The 18,445-nt window shown below is 35.4% G+C and overlaps 1 non-coding gene across 1 annotated transcript; it reads right to left on the reverse strand.

The window, feature by feature from the left end:
* Window positions 1-4,344: 4,344 nt before the first annotated feature.
* LOC130958817 (small nucleolar RNA R71) lies at window positions 4,345-4,452 on the reverse strand. The gene has a single exon (XR_009077921.1). It is a non-coding gene; the product is annotated as a small nucleolar RNA R71 (small nucleolar RNA).
* Between the last annotated feature and the right edge of the window lie 13,993 nt (window positions 4,453-18,445).

Genomic DNA, 18,445 nt, shown 5'->3' on the forward strand with positions numbered 1-18,445 from the left:
TTATCCGCTCATCATGTATCTGCTCGAACCTTCTTGGCACGCCTGCAATAATTAGGAACATCCCGGGAAAGGTCAAGCACGTTCCTGGACTGATTGGTGGTAGGCTGCACATCATCTGGTAGTGTCGAAAGCCTAGGATCATCAAGTGCGTCCTCGCTAGATGGATGTCTAATGTTGCAAGCACGCTGGTACCAATCCATATACTTTTACGTAGGTCGATATTTTGTGAAGGGCTGAATAGAGATCCTATGATCCTCATCAAACCTATGCATCCATCCCTCGTACCATTGGTCATGATGTATGGGCCACCACACATCTTCCTCCCATCCTATGGTCTTCAGGAACCTGTCGATATTCACTGGGTCTCCAGGCACTAGTTGCTCACCACCAAACTGGTGTTTCACCCAATCAGCATGGTAAAACTCGACAATGTTGAAGCAAATGAGGCGAACAATAGTCATCCATGTCCCCTACTCTACCTCGTCTCACAACCAGTCCGAGCACAAGGCCTGTAGGGCTAGGTCGTCGTATGGCGTCCATAGGAACTACAATAGTAAATTGTTATATAACCATTAGGTTTAGTGCATTAAATAAGATAATCAATCATTTATAGAAAACTAAATAAAAGTAAATCGTGTACTGATGAGCGGATAATTTATACGCTTTTTGGCATTGTTTTTAGTATGTTTTTAGTATCTTTTAGTTAGTTTTTATTATATTTTTATTAGTTTTTAATTAAAATTCACTTTTCTGGACTTTACTATGAGTTTGTGTGTTTTTCTGTGATTTCAGGTATTTTCTGGCTGAAATTGAGGGATCTGAGCAAAAATCTGATCCAGAGACTCAAAAGGACTGCAGATGCTGTTGGATTCTGACCTCCCTGCACTCGAAGTGAATTTTCTGGAGCTACAGAAGCCCAATTGGCGCGCTCTCAACGGCGTTGGAAAGTAGACATCCTGGGCTTTCCAGCAATATATGATAGTCCATACTTTGCCCAAGATTTGATGGCCCAAACCGGCGTTCAAAGTCACCTCAAGAAATTCCAGCGTTAAACGCCGGAACTGGCACCTGAATGGGAGTTAAACGCCCAAACTGGCATAAAAGCTGGCGTTTAACTCCAAGAAGAGTCTCTACACGAAAATGCTTCATTGCTCAGCCCAAGCACACACCAAGTGGGCCCAGAAGTGAATTTTTATGACATTTACTCATCTCTGTACACCCTAGGCTACTAGTTTTCTATATATAGGACCTTTTACTATTGTATTTTCATCTATCTTTTGATCATGTTTTGATGATTGAACCCTCTTTGGGAGGCTGGCCATTCGGCCATGCCTAGACCTTGTTCTTATGTATTTTCAACGGTGGAGTTTCTACACACCATAGATTAAGGTGTGGAGCTCTGCTGTACCTCGAGTATTAATGCAATTACTATTGTTCTTCTATTCAATTCCGCTTGTTCTTTGTCCAAGATATCACTTGTTCTTCAACTTGATGAATGTGATGATCCGTGACACTCATCATCATTCTCACTCATGAACAAAGTGATTGACAACCACTTTTGTTCTACAAGCAACCAAGGCTCTAGTGAATATCTCTTGGATTCTTTAACCGGAATCTTCGTGGTATAGGCGAGAACTGATGGCGGCATTCAAGAGAATCCGGAAGGTCTAAACCTTGTCTGTGGTATTCTGAGTAGGATTCAATGATTGAATGACTGTGACGTGCTTCAAACTCCGAAAGGCGGGGCGTTAGTGACAGACGCAAAAGAATCACTGGATTCTATTCCGGCCGGACCGAGAACCGACAGATGATTAGCCTATGCTGTGACAGAGCATCAGGGACGTATTTTCACTGAGAGGATGGGAGGTAGCCATTGACAACGGTGAAACCCTACATGAGCTTGCCATGGAAAGGAGTAGGAAGGATTGGATGAAGACAGTAGGAAAGCAGAGAGACAGAAGGGAAGGCATCTTCATACGCTTGTCTGAAGCTCTTACACCAATGATATACATAAGTATCCCTATCTTTATCTTTATGCTTTATCCATCATCTATACCCAATTGAGTCTGCCTGACTGAGATTTACAAGATGACCATAGCTTGCTTCATACCACCAATCTCCGTGGGATCGACCCTTACTCGCGTAAGGTATTACTTGGACGACCCAGTGCACTTGCTGGTTAGTTGTGCGAAGTTGTGTTTATGCCATGGTATTGAGCACCAAGTCTTTGGAGCCATTACTAGGGATTGTTTGTGTTTTGAAAAGTATTGATCACAATTTCGTGCACCAAGTTTTTGGCGCCGTTGCCGGGGATTGTTCTTGTGTATGGACAACTGACGGTTCATCTTGTTGCTTAGATTAGGTATTATTTTTCTTCAGAGTTCTTAAGAATGAATTCTAGTGTTTCAAGGTGATGTTCTTATCATCACCAAAGCTGATTGATCATCATCAATTTAGCTCTTAAATGCAATGTCTTGCTGAAGCTTAGCTAGCTATGTCTAATTCCTTTAGACTAAAGCTTTAGACTAACATTGCATGATTCCTGGAATTCTCATTAAGAATTTTGATACCTTTATTTTCCTTTTCACCTAATTTTCGAAAAATAACCAAAAAAAAAAAAATTTACAAAAGCATAAAATCCAAAACTATTTCTTGTTTGAGTCTAGAGTCTCATCTTAAGTTTAGTGTCAATTGCATGTTTCTGTTCTTACTGCATTCATGCATGTGTCTTCATTAATCTTCAAGTTGTTCTTGATGATTTTCTTGTTTTAATCTTTGAATTCTGTTGACTTGAGCGTTTTGTTGTTTCCCATATATACAAACTGCTAAGTTTGGTGTCTTGCATGCATTGTTATTTGATTTTAGTTGCATTTTGATTATTCCTCATTATTAAAAATCCAAAAATATTTTTTATTTGTGTCTTTTCAAGTCAATAATACAGAGAATTGAAGATTCAGAACATACTGCAGAGGAATCACACAGAAAAAGCTGGGCATTCAAAAATGCCCAGTGAAGAAGACAGACTGGCGTTTAAACGCCAGCCAGGGTGCCTGGTTGGGCGTTTAACGCCCAAAAGGGTAGTAGTTTGGGCGTTAAACGCCAGAATGTGCACCATTCTGGGCGTTTAACGCCAGGATGGCAAAGGGGGAAGATTTTGTTTTCAAAATCAATTTTTTCTCAAGTTTTCAAAGTTTTTCAAAATCAAATCTTTTTCAAATCATATCTTTTCAATCAAATGTTTTCAAAATCAATTTCTTTCCTTTTTCAAAGATACTTACTAACAATTAATGATTTGATTGAACATTTTTTTGCCTTTTCTGTTGAGGAAGGTTTTATGTTTGAATCATATCTTTTCTTGTTAGGCAAGTCATTAATTTTTAAAATCATATCTTTTCAAATTGTTTTCAAATCATATCTTTTAAAATTGTTTTCAAATCATATCTTTTTAATCACATCTTTTTCAAAATAAGTTTTCAATCAAATCTTTTTAATTTCTAATTTCAAAATCTTTTTCAAAAATCACTTGATTTCTTTTCCACTCTTATTTTCGAAAATCAATTAAGTGTTTTTCAAAATGTTTTCAAAATCTTTTACTTAAATTTTCGAAAATTACTTCCCTTCTTCTCACATCCTTCTATTTATGGACTAACACTATTCCTTAATGCAAAATTTGAACTCCATCTTCTTTGATAAGTTCGAATTTTCTACCTCTGTCTTCCATTTTTCTTCCTCTGACACCTCAAGGAATCTCTATATTGTGACATAGAGGATTCCCTATTTTCTTGTTTTCTTCTCTTTCATATGAGCAGGAACAAAGACAAAGGCATTCTTGTTGAAGCTGACCCTGAACCTAAAAGGACCTTGAAGCGGAAGCTAAGAGAAGCTAAGGCACAACTCTCTGTTGAGGACCTGACCGAATTCTTCAAAGAAGAAGAACCCATGGCAGCCGAAAACAACAACAATGCCAACAATGCAAGGAAGGTGCTGGGTGACTTTACTGCACCTACTCCCGACTTCTATGGGAGAAGCATCTCTATCCCTGCCATTGGAGCAAACAACTTTGAGCTTAAGCCTCAATTAGTTTCTCTAATGCAACAGAATTGCAAGTTCCATGGACTTCCATTGGAAGATCCTCATCAGTTTTTAGCTGAGTTCTTGCAAATCTGTGACACAGTCAAGACTAATGGGGTTGACCCTGAGGTCTACAGACTGATGCTATTCCCTTTTGCTGTAAGAGACAGAGCTAGAATGTGGTTGGACTCACAACCTAAAGATAGCCTGGACTCTTGGGAAAAGCTAGTCAATGCCTTCTTGGCAAAGTTCTTTCCACCTCAAAAATGGAGTAAGCTTAGAGTGGAAGTCCAAACCTTCAGACAGAAGGATGGAGAATCCCTCTATGAAGCTTGGGAAAGATACAAACAACTGATCAGAAAATGTCCTTCTGACATGCTTTCTGAATGGAGCATCATAGGTATTTTCTATGATGGTCTCTCTGAACTATCCAAGATGTCTTTGGATAGCTCTGCTGGAGGATCTCTTCATCTGAAGAAGACGCCTACAGAGGCTCAAGAGCTCATTGAGATGGTTGCAAATAACCAATTCATGTACACTTCTGAAAGGAATCCCGTGAACAATGGGACAAGTCAGAAGAAAGGAGTTCTTGAGATTGATGCTCTGAATGCCATACTGGCTTAGAACAAGATATTGACTCAACAAGTCAATTTGATTTCTCAAAGTCTGTCTGGAATGCAAAATGCACCAAGCAGTACTAAGGATGCTTCATCTGAAGAAGAAGCTTATGACCCTGAGAACCCTTCAATGGAAGAGGTGAATTACCTAGGAGAACCCTATGGAAACACCTATAATTCTTCATGGAGAAACCACCCAAATTTCTCATGGAAGAATCAAGAGAGACCTCAACAAGGTTTCAACAACAACAATGGTGGAAGAAACAGGTTTAGCAATGGCAAGCCTTTTCCATCATCTTCTCAGCAACAGACAGAGAATTCTAAGCAGAACCCCTCTGACTTAGCAACCATGGTCTCTGGTCTAATCAAAACCACTCAAAGTTTCATGACTGAAACAAGGTCTTCCATTAGGAATTTGGAGGCACAAGTGGGACAGCTGAGTAAGAAAATTACTGAACTCCCTCCTAGTACTCTCCCAAGTAATACAGAAGAAAATCCAAAAGGAGAGTGCAAGGTCATCAACATGGCCGAACTTGGAGAGGAGGAAGAAGAAGTGAACGCCACTGAGGAAGGCCTCAATGGGCGTGCACCAACCTCCAATGAGTTCCCCAATGAGGAACCATGGGAATCTGAGGCTCAAAATGAGACCATAGAGATTCCATTGGACTTACTTCTGCCTTTCATGAGCTCTGATGAGTATTCTTCCTCTGAAGAGGATGAGTATGTCACTGAAGAGCAAGTTGCTAAATACATTGGAGCAATCATGAAGCTAAATGACAAGTTATTTGGAAATGAGACTTGGGAGAATGAACCTCCTTTGCTCACCAAAGAACTGGATGACTTGTCTAGACAGAGATTACCTCAAAAGAAACAAGATCCTGGGAAGTTTTCAATACCTTGTACCATAGGCACCATGACCTTCAAGAAGGCTCTGTGTGACTTAGGGTCAAGTGTAAACCTCATGCCTCTCTCTGTAATGGAGAAGCTAGAGATCTTTGAGGTACAAGCTGCAAGAATCTCATTAGAGATGGCAGACAACTCAAGAAGACAAGCTCATGGACTTGTAGAGGATGCATTGGTGAAGATTGAAGACCATTACATCCCTACTGATTTCATAGTCCTAGAGACTGGAAAGTGCATGGATGAATCTATCATCCTTGGCAGACCCTTCCTAGCCACAGCAAAGGCTGTGATTGATGTTGATGGAGGTGAACTGATCATTCAAGTGAATGAAGAATCCTTTGTGTTTAAGGCTCAAGGATATCCCTCTGTCACCATGGAGAAGAAGCATGAAGAGCTTCTCTCAAATCAGAGTCAAATAGAGCCCCCACAGTCAAACTCTAAGTTTGGTGTTGGGAGGCCACAACCAAACTCTAAGTTTGGTGTTGAACCCCCACATTCAAACTCTAAGTTTGGTGTTGGGAGGTTCCAACATTGCTCTGAGTATCTGTGAGGCTCCATGAGAGCCCTCTGTCAAGCTACTGACATTAAAGAAGCGCTTGTTGGGAGGCAACCCAATGATATATTTTATATATTTTCCTTTGTTATTTTATCTTATTTTGTAGGTTGATGATCATGAGAAGTCACAAAATCAATTGAAAAAGTAAAAACAGAATGAAAAACAGGAAGAAAAACAGCACACCCTGGAGGAAGATGTTGCTGGCGTTCAAACGCCAGTAAACCTAGCAGTTGGGCGTTTAACGCCCAGTCTGGCACCATTCTGGGCGTTTAACGCCAGAAAGGGGCACCAGACTGGCGTTAAATGCCAGAAAAGGGCAAGAACCTGGCGTTAAACGCCAGGAATGGGCACCAGCCCGGCGTTTAACGCCAGAAATGGCTCAAAACGTGATTTTGAGCAACATTTGGTGCAGGGATGACTTTTTCTTGACACCTCAGGATCTGTGGACCCCACAGGATCCCCACCAACCCACCACACTCTCTTCTTCTTCAACCATTCACCAATCATCTCAATACCTCTTCCCCATAAACCCTTCTTCACGCCTTCATCTTCACACCACCTAAACACCACTTCTCCCCCTCTATGGCCGAAACACAAAGCCACTCCCTTCTTCCTCATTTCTTCTTCTTCTACTCTCTTCTTTCTTCTTTTGCTCGAGGACGAGCAAACCTTTTAAGTTTGGTGTGGTAAAAGCATTGCTTTTTGTTTTTCCATAACCATTTATGGCATCCAAAGCCGGTTCAACTGAGAAGGCATGACCTCAAGCCCATCACTAAGAAAAGGATGGAGCAAACAAGAGACCCCTCTCATCAAGAGATCCCTGAGATACCTCAAGGGATGCACTTCCCTCCACAAGACTATTGGGAGCAACTAAACACCTCCCAAGGAGAATTGAGTTCCAACATGGGACAACTAAGGGTGGAGCACCAAGAACATTCCATCCTCCTCCATGAAATTAGAGAAGATCAAAGAATCATGAGAGAGGAGCAACAAAGACAAGGAAGAGACATTGAGGAGCTCAAGCACTCCATAAGATCTTCAAGAGGAAGAACAAGCCGCTATCACTAAGGTGGACCCGTTCTTTAATCTCCTTGTTCTTTACTTTTCTGTTTTTCGAATTTTAGTGCTTATGTTATCTATGTTTGTGTCTTGTGATCATTAGTGTCTTAGTGTCTATGCCTTAAAGCTATGAATATGAATCCATCACCTTTCTTAAATGAAAACTGTTTTTATCACAAAAGAACAAGAAGTACAGGATTTCAAATTCATCTTTAAAACTAGCTTAATTAGTTTGATGTGGTGGCAACACTTTTGTTCTCTGAATGTATGCTTGAACAGTGCATATGTCTTTTGAATTTGTTGTTCATGAATGTTAAAATTGTTGGCTCTTGAAAGAATGATGAAAAAGGAGACATGTTACTGAGGATCTGAAAAATCATAAAAATGATTCTTGAAGCAAGAAAAAGCAGTGAATACAAAAAAAAAGAGAGGCGAAAAAAAAAAGAAAAAAAAAAGAGAAAAAGAAAAAGAAAGAAAAAGAAAGAAATAAAGTTGTGATCCAAGGCAAAAAGAGTGTGCTTAAGAATCCTGGACACCTCTAATTGGGGACTCTAGCAAAGCTGAGTCACAATCTGAAAAGGTTCACCCAATTATGTGTCTGTGGCATGTATGTATTCGGTGGTAATACTGGAAGACAGAGTGCTTTGGGCCACGGCCAAGACTCAATAAGTAGCTGTGTTCAAGAATCATCATACTTAACTAAGAGAATCAATAACACTATCTGGATTCTAAGTTCCTAAAGAAGCCAATCATTCTGAACCTCAGAGGATAAAGTGAGATGCCAAAACTGTTTGGAGGCAAAAAGCTACTAGTCCCGCTCATCTAATTTGGAGCTATGTTTCATTGATAAGTTGGAGTCTATAGTATATTCTCTTCTTTTTATCTTATTTGATTTTCAGTTGCTTGGGGACAAGCAACAATTTAAGTTTGGTGTTGTGATGAGCGGATAATTTATACGCTTTTTGGCATTGTTTTTAGTATGTTTTTAGTATCTTTTAGTTAGTTTTTATTATATTTTTATTAGTTTTTAATTAAAATTCACTTTTCTGGACTTTACTATGAGTTTGTGTGTTTTTCTGTGATTTCAGGTATTTTCTGGCTGAAATTGAGGGATCTGAGCAAAAATCTGATCCAGAGACTCAAAAGGACTGCAGATGCTGTTGTATTCTGACCTCCCTGCACTCGAAGTGGATTTTCTGGAGCTACAGAAGCCCAATTGGCGCGCTCTCAACGGCGTTGGAAAGTAGACATCCTGGGCTTTCCAGCAATATATGATAGTCCATACTTTGCCCAAGATTTGATGGCCCAAACCGGCGTTCAAAGTCACCTCAAGAAATTCCAGCGTTAAACGCCGGAACTGGCACCTGAATGGGAGTTAAACGCCCAAACTGGCATAAAAGCTGGCGTTTAACTCCAAGAAGAGTCTCTACACGAAAATGCTTCATTGCTCAGCCCAAGCACACACCAAGTGGGCCCAGAAGTGGATTTTTATGACATTTACTCATCTCTGTACACCCTAGGCTACTAGTTTTCTATATATAGGACCTTTTACTATTGTATTTTCATCTATCTTTTGATCATGTTTTGATGATTGAACCCTCTTTGGGAGGCTGGCCATTCGGCCATGCCTAGACCTTGTTCTTATGTATTTTCAACGGTGGAGTTTCTACACACCATAGATTAAGGTGTGGAGCTCTGCTGTACCTCGAGTATTAATGCAATTACTATTGTTCTTCTATTCAATTCCGCTTGTTCTTTGTCCAAGATATCACTTGTTCTTCAACTTGATGAATGTGATGATCCGTGACACTCATCATCATTCTCACTCATGAACAAAGTGATTGACAACCACTTTTGTTCTACAAGCAACCAAGGCTCTAGTGAATATCTCTTGGATTCTTTAACCGGAATCTTCGTGGTATAGGCGAGAACTGATGGCGGCATTCAAGAGAATCCGGAAGGTCTAAACCTTGTCTGTGGTATTCTGAGTAGGATTCAATGATTGAATGACTGTGACGTGCTTCAAACTCCGAAAGGCGGGCGTTAGTGACAGACGCAAAAGAATCACTGGATTCTATTCCGGCCGGACCGAGAACCGACAGATGATTAGCCTATGCTGTGACAGAGCATCAGGGACGTATTTTCACTGAGAGGATGGGAGGTAGCCATTGACAACGGTGAAACCCTACATGAGCTTGCCATGGAAAGGAGTAGGAAGGATTGGATGAAGACAGTAGGAAAGCAGAGAGACAGAAGGGAAGGCATCTTCATACGCTTGTCTGAAGCTCTTACACCAATGATATACATAAGTATCCCTATCTTTATCTTTATGCTTTATCCATCATCTATACCCAATTGAGTCTGCCTGACTGAGATTTACAAGATGACCATAGCTTGCTTCATACCACCAATCTCCGTGGGATCGACCCTTACTCGCGTAAGGTATTACTTGGACGACCCAGTGCACTTGCTGGTTAGTTGTGCGAAGTTGTGTTTATGCCATGGTATTGAGCACCAAGTCTTTGGAGCCATTACTAGGGATTGTTTGTGTTTTGAAAAGTATTGATCACAATTTCGTGCACCATGTACCTCATGCAATTGCAAGCAATCTAATGCACCACGGCATCAGAGGACCCTCTGTTTGTACTAGTCCCTATTCTGCTGGGCTATACCTATCAACATGTTCACATATGCAACAACCACATTTTCTCACTTTATGCAATAAATGGATGAATTACATAAATAGAAAGCAAAAAAACCGTAACTAAAAATAGTTACGTCATGACCAAAGGAAACATTAGAACCTATTTATCAGGTGGACACCAACGAGGAAACCTATGATATATCCACGAGACAAGGAGTGAAGTGCAACCAACAATGTCCATGGTATCTTGATGTGCTGCATGGCATAAAAAGTGGTATGTTTATACAAGCACAGCGGATCCCTAAGAGATACTACGACACCTCTTGAAGTCTACCAAAAGTGGTAGCCATCTGATATGCACCTGATTGTTTGACTTGTCAATCATTAGGTAACCACCAATCAGCAACATGAAATAACACCCCGTGTACTGTTGGAGGGTGGATGCATCGGTAGTAGCTGGCATATGCCAGACCCAGTCTCACAGCTATGTCATCTTTATGGACAAAGATTTCTTTCTCTGTGCACCCTGCTACTAAGCATGAAGGGGCAGGACACCTAGGAGCTCCTCTACCCACTTCCAGGTTGGGTGTTGGTACCATGCCTAAAAGTCACGCAAGCACTCTCCCACAGGCTCTCTGTGAATGTGTAACCCTAGGTGGTACACAACGTCCTACAAGGTGATCATGTTCTCACGCTAAGGCAGGTGGAAAGTGTGGATCTCTGGACACCACTGCTCCATAAATGCTGTAACCAGGGAGTTGTCAAAGACAAAATTCCTAAGGTGCACCGTGTCACTGAAGCCAGCCTCCCTCAAGTAAGGGATAATGGCGTCTGGTGTGCAAGAGTGTGGCTCACTCACATAGGGAGCAGTAGGCATGGCCTCTGTTAAAAGATAAATGTATTTGAATAACAAATCTATTTCAATTGTAAAGCATTTTAGTTTGACATAAAAAGATAAAAACTAATGATAAACCATTATTTCACATTTCAGAATAATTAACTATAAAAATCCAATTAGTAATTAATTTATCTAACGTCAATGCAACATATTGAAAATTAAAATTGAAAGTATAATATTCTATTTAAATACATGCAAAAATAGAATAAACATTAATAAACAAATTAAAACTAATCATTAGAATTAAATTAATTAAGAATCTCAATCAAATTAATTACTTAACATTTACTCCACACAACCTAACAAATCCTAATAACATGACAACATAATCTACATGTATAACAACACTGAATCTATAAAAGTACTCTAACTATAATTACATGCTCAATCTCTTAAAAGAGGAAAAGGATAAAAACTAACCTCAAAATCGATCGCTCCCGCAATGTGCCAAGTTGCGTTCAAATGATTGATGTCTCCATGCATGCATCCGCGTGCATCATGAAGTCTGAGTATCTCACAAATATCAAGAGAAACATTCGAGAAAGGGAGAAATAAAGGAAATGGAAGAGGAAAGGGACCAAAGGGGCACTGTGGACGAGTTTCTTAGATAAGCGCATCTAAGCCTTATCTTGTTTATAGCGTAAACGAAATAAGATTGTTCATATCTCGATGAGATAAGGCACGTTACACAACACGTTTATAAACATGATACATGCAACTTGAGATGTGTCTTATCTCGTTTATACTATAAACGAGATAAGTAAAAATATGGATTTTGGTAAAAATACTACAAATTACCTATTTCAATAAATAAAATATTTATTTTATTTATTTTTAAAAAATTTGCCAAATCTATCAGACATTACTTTTTATTCTTAAAATTTATCAATATTAGGATCCATGATAGCTAGTCACAACTAAAAAACTACTTATTACAGATGGATATTTTCGACAGATTTTATCCCACAGAAATACAGATAGATTTTGCAAGAGAATTTTTGTCAAAAACAAAGAAAAATGAATTAGCATGAATTACAGACGGGAAAGAGAATTTGTCGATAATTTTATCGGAAAAATTATTACCGACATAAAATCTATCTGTATTTAAATGAATAAAAATGTTGCGTTTTATTAAATTATTACAGATAAAAAATCTGTGTGTAATTTAAAATATTCCGTTGAAAATGTTAAAATAAAGGTTTGGGGATCACGTTGTCCTCTTCATTTCACATCACACTTACACACCTCCACACTCATCCCCTCTAAATGCTCCATCGGCGGCGTCTCTCGGCCTTGCAGCGCTGTCGCACCGAACCTCTATTGCACTGAACTTCCATCGCACCGAGGCACTGTGGTACCCCTTCCCGATTCTTCTATGTCACACCCTTTATGTCGGCCTTGCTCGTGTCGCTCCCTTTCAAATCCTAATGTGTGTTTCTCTCTTTGATCTCGCCTCTAGTGCTTGCTCTTCTCCGTGTGTTGCTGCGTTTCTCTTTTTGATTTCGCCTCAGCTATGCAGGTAACCCTAATCTTCTTTCTCTTTCATCGCCATTTTCTTTCATTCAATTCCATTGTTAACTCTAATTATATTATCCTATGTTCCATCACTAACTCTAATTCTATTTCGTATTCTATGATAAGAACTTGTAACAGTTACAGTTCTTTATTTTGTGTTCTTATAAACACGTTTGTGAAATCTAGGTTCCTGAATGCATTGATAAGCTAGCACAGGGAGGCATTAAGCTATGGGTTTTAACTGCTGATAAAATGGAGACAGCAATCAACATTGGGTAATATTCATAATCATGAAGATTCGACAAACTTTTATGTTGGTTGTCGAGAGCCTAACACAATCCTTTGCTTATACTATGATGTCTCTTCTTCAGGTATGCTTGTTGTATTGAATGTTTTGTTATTTCAAACTAATATATGCTATGGTGGGTTGGGGGGCAGGATCATAAAATCAAGCCATTGATGGAGCAAGACATAGAAACCTTATAGAAAATATTTTATGAGATTCCACTTTGGATAAAAAATCCAGACTTTAATAGGGTAAGAAGCTATCTTTGACTAGTTTCATTTTGGTTGAATTTTTTGGTGTTTAGGTTTTTATTGATGCAATGTTTTTTGTTTTCGTATTTTTGCTAAAAATTGATTGGCTGAACAAGTTTCTTGGATAGTCTTACCTTGATAAGGTATTTACATTTTGAATAAGTTTTGACCCTTAGTGTGTTAGTGTGTTAATTGTTTGTCGTAGTGTGTTAATTGTTCTATTGTTTAGGCAATTTGCAAGACTGCGAAGAATATTACGAAGCCCATAATTTTTGAGCAGATTCTGAAATATAAAATTGATTATGTTGATTTTGAAACTCTAACACTGAGATGCCTGCCCCCAACTTTTCAAGGTAAGTAGATCTAGATTCAAGATAAAAGATATAATACTTGATACATTCATGGGTAAAAATCTCCTGGTTTTGTCCATAAGATACTAAGGATCACCGAGTTTTTTGTTTTTGTAGGGAAATAAATGTGACAATTTATTAGTTTTGTATCTCACTGCTACTTCTGTCTTGTCTTGATCATTTATTCCTCGCTTTCTTAAACTAATGATGTAGCTATCATCTCAGGTAAGGGCAATTTCATAGTTGTTTCACAGTTTTACTTCCACTTTCTTGCCCCTATTAGCAATTTTCATGAGCTTCCTTTCCTATCTAGACAAATGAACTTTATCAGCTAGCTGCTATTGCTTTCTGCTTACTCTCTACATGGGTAAGAAAATCATATACTAAATTTTTCTTTATTTGTGTGCCATTCCATATTACTTTTCCAAAAAAATTCAAAGCCTAATGGCCTTGTCAAACATCTGTTTACATACAGTTTGTTGGAGTAAACAATTAGTTATGATTCTATGCATTTTGTTAACTTTATTTAATATCTTTCTAGTGTAGTGATAATCTTGGCCTTGGTCTTGAGTTGGATTCATTTATGGCTGGTGTTATAGTTTCTACAACATATTTTGCTCAACATATTTTGGATCAAGTATAATTCTCGTGTTTATTTATTTTTTCTAAATTGTGAAGTTCATTGCATTTGTCTGATTATGCTTTCATATTATATATAGGTGGAACCAATTCGAACCTATTTGTAGTTATTTTTTTTGGAGTATCGAAATACTTATACATGTGAAATTTCTTTGGAACCATGTTGATATGTTGCTGGCCATTATATTCACTTCCACTAAAACACGGTGGAAGAAGAATTGATGTACATAAGAATATGAATTTTGTATTCTTTGAGAAGGGTGTATATAGGTAATCACATGCCAATCTTATTTGTTGTTTACACTGATATGCTTACATCATATCCTGATTTAACAAAGTGTTTAGAAAAGAATTTATCCTGTAACTTTTTTCTGTTTGAAGGTTGTTCTGTAACATGTAAGGACCCGAATGAAGATCTTGGATAATAATTACTAACCATTACTTCAAATTATTGGTGTTGTAGCTCAGCTAGGATTTTGGTAATTAGGTTCTTGTAAAACAATTCAGTTAATGCATACACTCTTTATTATAGACATTCTTTTGATACTAATATTTTATTTTAGTTTGATAATACAATGAATTTGTTTATTTTTTGAAATATTTTAAATGTTCGAATACAAGTTAGATAAAAATTTGTATTCAGTAAATTTACCTTATTTTGTATATTTTGTATGAAAACAGGTCTATTTTGTAATGGAAAAATCTAAAAAAAAATTCTATTTACCTTATTAATGGATTTACAGACGGATTTTTTGTCTGTATTTAGAGTTTGAAAATGCTTTTTCAAGGCTCTAATTACCGACGAAAAATCTTTCGAAAAATCTTATGCTAGTTACCGACAGAAAATCAAACGGTTTAAGCGAAATAAAAGTGACGGTAATTGAGAAAGAATCTGTCGGTAACAAAAAAATCTATCGATAAATTACCGACAGAAAATCTATCGAAAAATCTGACGGTTTCTTAGCAAAAGGGGGAACCATTATCAAGGGAAATTTTGTCGGTAACAGGAAAAAATCTGTCGATAAATTACGGACGAAAAAAATCTGTTAGTAAATAATTTTCGACAAGTCTTTTACAGAAGAAAATAATCCGTCTATAGTAAAGACTAAATTTGTTTGTAAATCTATCTGTAATAAGCAATTTTCTAGTTGTGTAGTTAAAGGATAAATATATATTTCAAAAGGAAAGTACAAAAATTGAATTTTAATTAGTTAATATTAATTAATTTTTTATTTTTATTTTTTTAAGAATTTAGTATTTAAGATTTATAATTTAGAATATAAATAAATTAAGAATTTAAGATAAATAAAATACTTTTTAAAAAAATTATTAATATTATTCGTTTTATAAGGAGACTTATTTAAAAAGTTTAAAAGTGATTAGGGACTCTTTTATTAAATAATAATAATAATAATAATAATAATAATAATAATAATAATAATAATAATAATAATAATAATAATAATAATAACTAATTTGTTTAACTTTTTATTAAATTTTGACGTAAAAATATTTTGTCTAACAAAAAATATTAGTATTATGATACTAATTTTTTTAAAATTTAGACTGATAAAAAATATGCTCCTTTAAGAATATTTTTTTTTGTATTAGTTTTATGTTGTATTTTTTTTATTTATTGAGAACCGAATTCTAGACTTTTGAGACACATGATATCATACTATAATACTATTTTTTTTTAAATTTAAGTTCATAAAAAGAGATAAAATAAATGATTATATCTCTAATAGTTATAAACTAATTTAAAAATTAAAATAATCAATGATTAAATTATTCAACTAAAAAATTTTCTAAGATTCATGTAGAATATTACAAATTTTTGTGTATCTTTATTTAATATTTTAAAATTTAGATAAATACTTATTATAATATGATAATAAAGCTTTTAATTGTTACAAAATAATTTAGAATGTGATCCAAAAAATTTAAACAATATACTAAATATATAGATAATTGCTATCCTATTTTTAGTATGGTGTCTAATTTACTAAAAATGTAAATTAATAATATTTAATAAAATTTAAATATTTAATTTTTACTTTAAAAAATAAATTAAATAATTTAGACATCAAAATAAAAATTATTATAGAATTGGCCAACTATATATAAAATTATTTGTGCATATTTACCCAGGGATAGTGACGGACCCAGAATATTTTTATAATGAGGACAAAAATACATTAAAATAAATTTTGTTAAACATTAATATATTTATAATTTGAAACTAAAATTTTATATATATATATATTCACATAAAAAAATTAATAATTTTACTTATATTTATAATAATTATGTATAAGAGTTAAAATAAAGAATATGAATTAGAATTCAATTAAAATGTTAATTTTTTTCATCTAATTTCAATTAATATCAGTTAATTTTTTAAAATTATATTATTTATCTTAAGATTTAAACTCTCAAGTTTCTAAAAAATTGAAAATTTTTATAATTAAAAAAATAATTAATGTTAGATTTCTTATAATTTTTTATTATTTAATATATAAATAATATTTTTTATCTCAACTAATTTTAAAAAAAATAAAAATTTTATTTATATTTAAAAGATTAAGCATCAGTTTAGTAATTAATTAATTGACTATTTTAAAAAATATTATTATTATTTATTATTTTTTATTTTTATACTAAATTAAATTTAATACGATACATATAATTGCATATTAAATTTAACAAAATATTTTTTTAATATAATTCTCAAAAAAAAATTTGTAATTTAATATAGAAACAAAGATAATATAATAATAGGATCAAATATATTTATTTATATATAATTATTATTAAATTTTTATCATCTATTTATATATAATTATTATAAATTTTTTATCACCTAATAGGGGCAAATGCCCCCTCTTTCTCTCTAACCTAGGTCCGTCCCTGCTTAGGGACGAACCTGCTACATATGTAGGTGTGGGGGCATTCCCTCCCCCCCCGCGCCAAAAACGTCCCTGCTCAGGGACGAACCTGCTACATATGTAGGTGTGGGGACATTCCCTCTCCCCCCGCCAAAAAAAAAATAATTAAACCTTTTATCTTGGTTGTAATAACGTGTTTGTCTCCCCATTTTAAAATGATAATAAGTTGTCGTACTATACACCTTTAATTTATTGGGATTAAAAAAATCAAATCCATTCAAATAAAAAAAAACAAACAAATAATAATAATAATAATAATCTAATTAACTAATTATACAAAGCTAAGCCTATCTTCTCAAATATAGATAAGACTATTAATCTATTTTTTATTAATTTATTTAATTTAGTTTTAGTCTTAAATATAGTAAGTGTTTTTCTTAAAACAAACATCTACCACAAATATTATACTGTGTCAATTTTGTAATTAAATAGAAAAAAATTTGATTAATTACTTAATATAAAAAGAGACTTTATCTATATTTATAAAGAGAATTTTGATTGTTTTATTTAATTTTTTTAATTATTATTTTTTTCTCACACAATTATAGTAAAAAAATCAAACTTTGTTCATTTGAGTTATATTTATAAATTTTTTAACTAATAGACTATACTTTTTTTTCGTATTATATATATAAAAATTAATGAAAAGGAGATTTGAGGAAACGGAGTGCCTTATAAAATTAATAACAAAAATATGTTATGCAACATGGTCAAAACCAAGGTTTTGAAAAATCGGTTTGAATTAGTCAGTCAAATCGATTGAACTAGGAATTGTTACAAAAAAATGAATCAATCAGATGTTAAAATTACCGATTTTAAAAATCATCGTTGAACTGTCGAACCGAGTAAAAATCGATCGGTCAAACCGAACTATGACCTAGCCGATTTTTCGAATTAGGAAGTAAACGGTGTCGTTTATGTGTGTTGAACTGAACCCTAACCCAACACTCCATTCCAGCCTTAAGCCCCAAACCAAACTCCATAACGCGCTATCTGCCTCACCACTCTGGCCCTCTTTCACACTCAATCCAGAGCTCCTCTCATCGAGTTCGTGGTCCTCCGTCACTTTTGTCCAGCCACCGCTTGCGCCGTTGAAACTTCCAACTTCGAACAACCACCGCTTGCTCCCTCACTAACCCTCCATCGCGCAGCAGCCATCACAACCTTCCTTCCTCTCCATCGCGCAGCCACCGTGCAAACGTGAAAGCCTTCTTTGCACAGCCACGATCTCGCCGGTGCTAGCTCTGTTTCACCATAGCCACTGTCTCGTTCGAAGGGGCTCTTCATCTCGGTGTCTCTCTCTTGCGTGCTTTGTTCAAGGCTTCTAGCTTCTAGGTATTTTTTTAGCTATAATTGAATACTTTTTTGTTACTGTGAAGTTCTGTGCACTGTGAATTATGATTTTCTATTTTTCTATGAATTGTGAACTGTGAACTTTGTTGAATAATTATGAATAATTATTGTTAGTTAGGATGTCAACTTTTTTATTGTTACTTGTTATTGGATTGAATAATTATTGAATAATTTTGATTGTTGAGATTATTGTGTTGGAGTGTTTTGCCGTGGGTTTTTGTGAATTTGTGATATTGACATATTGTAATTGAATTGTATTATTATTAGATTGCTGGTAATTTTTCGGTATAGATGAGAGTATCAACAAAAAAAATGCCTAGGGATAATAATGCAAAGAATAATTCAGCTTCGAATC

Source organism: Arachis stenosperma, chromosome 10 (genome assembly GCF_014773155.1).
Source record: "Arachis stenosperma cultivar V10309 chromosome 10, arast.V10309.gnm1.PFL2, whole genome shotgun sequence".
Classification (NCBI taxonomy): domain Eukaryota; kingdom Viridiplantae; phylum Streptophyta; class Magnoliopsida; order Fabales; family Fabaceae; genus Arachis; species Arachis stenosperma.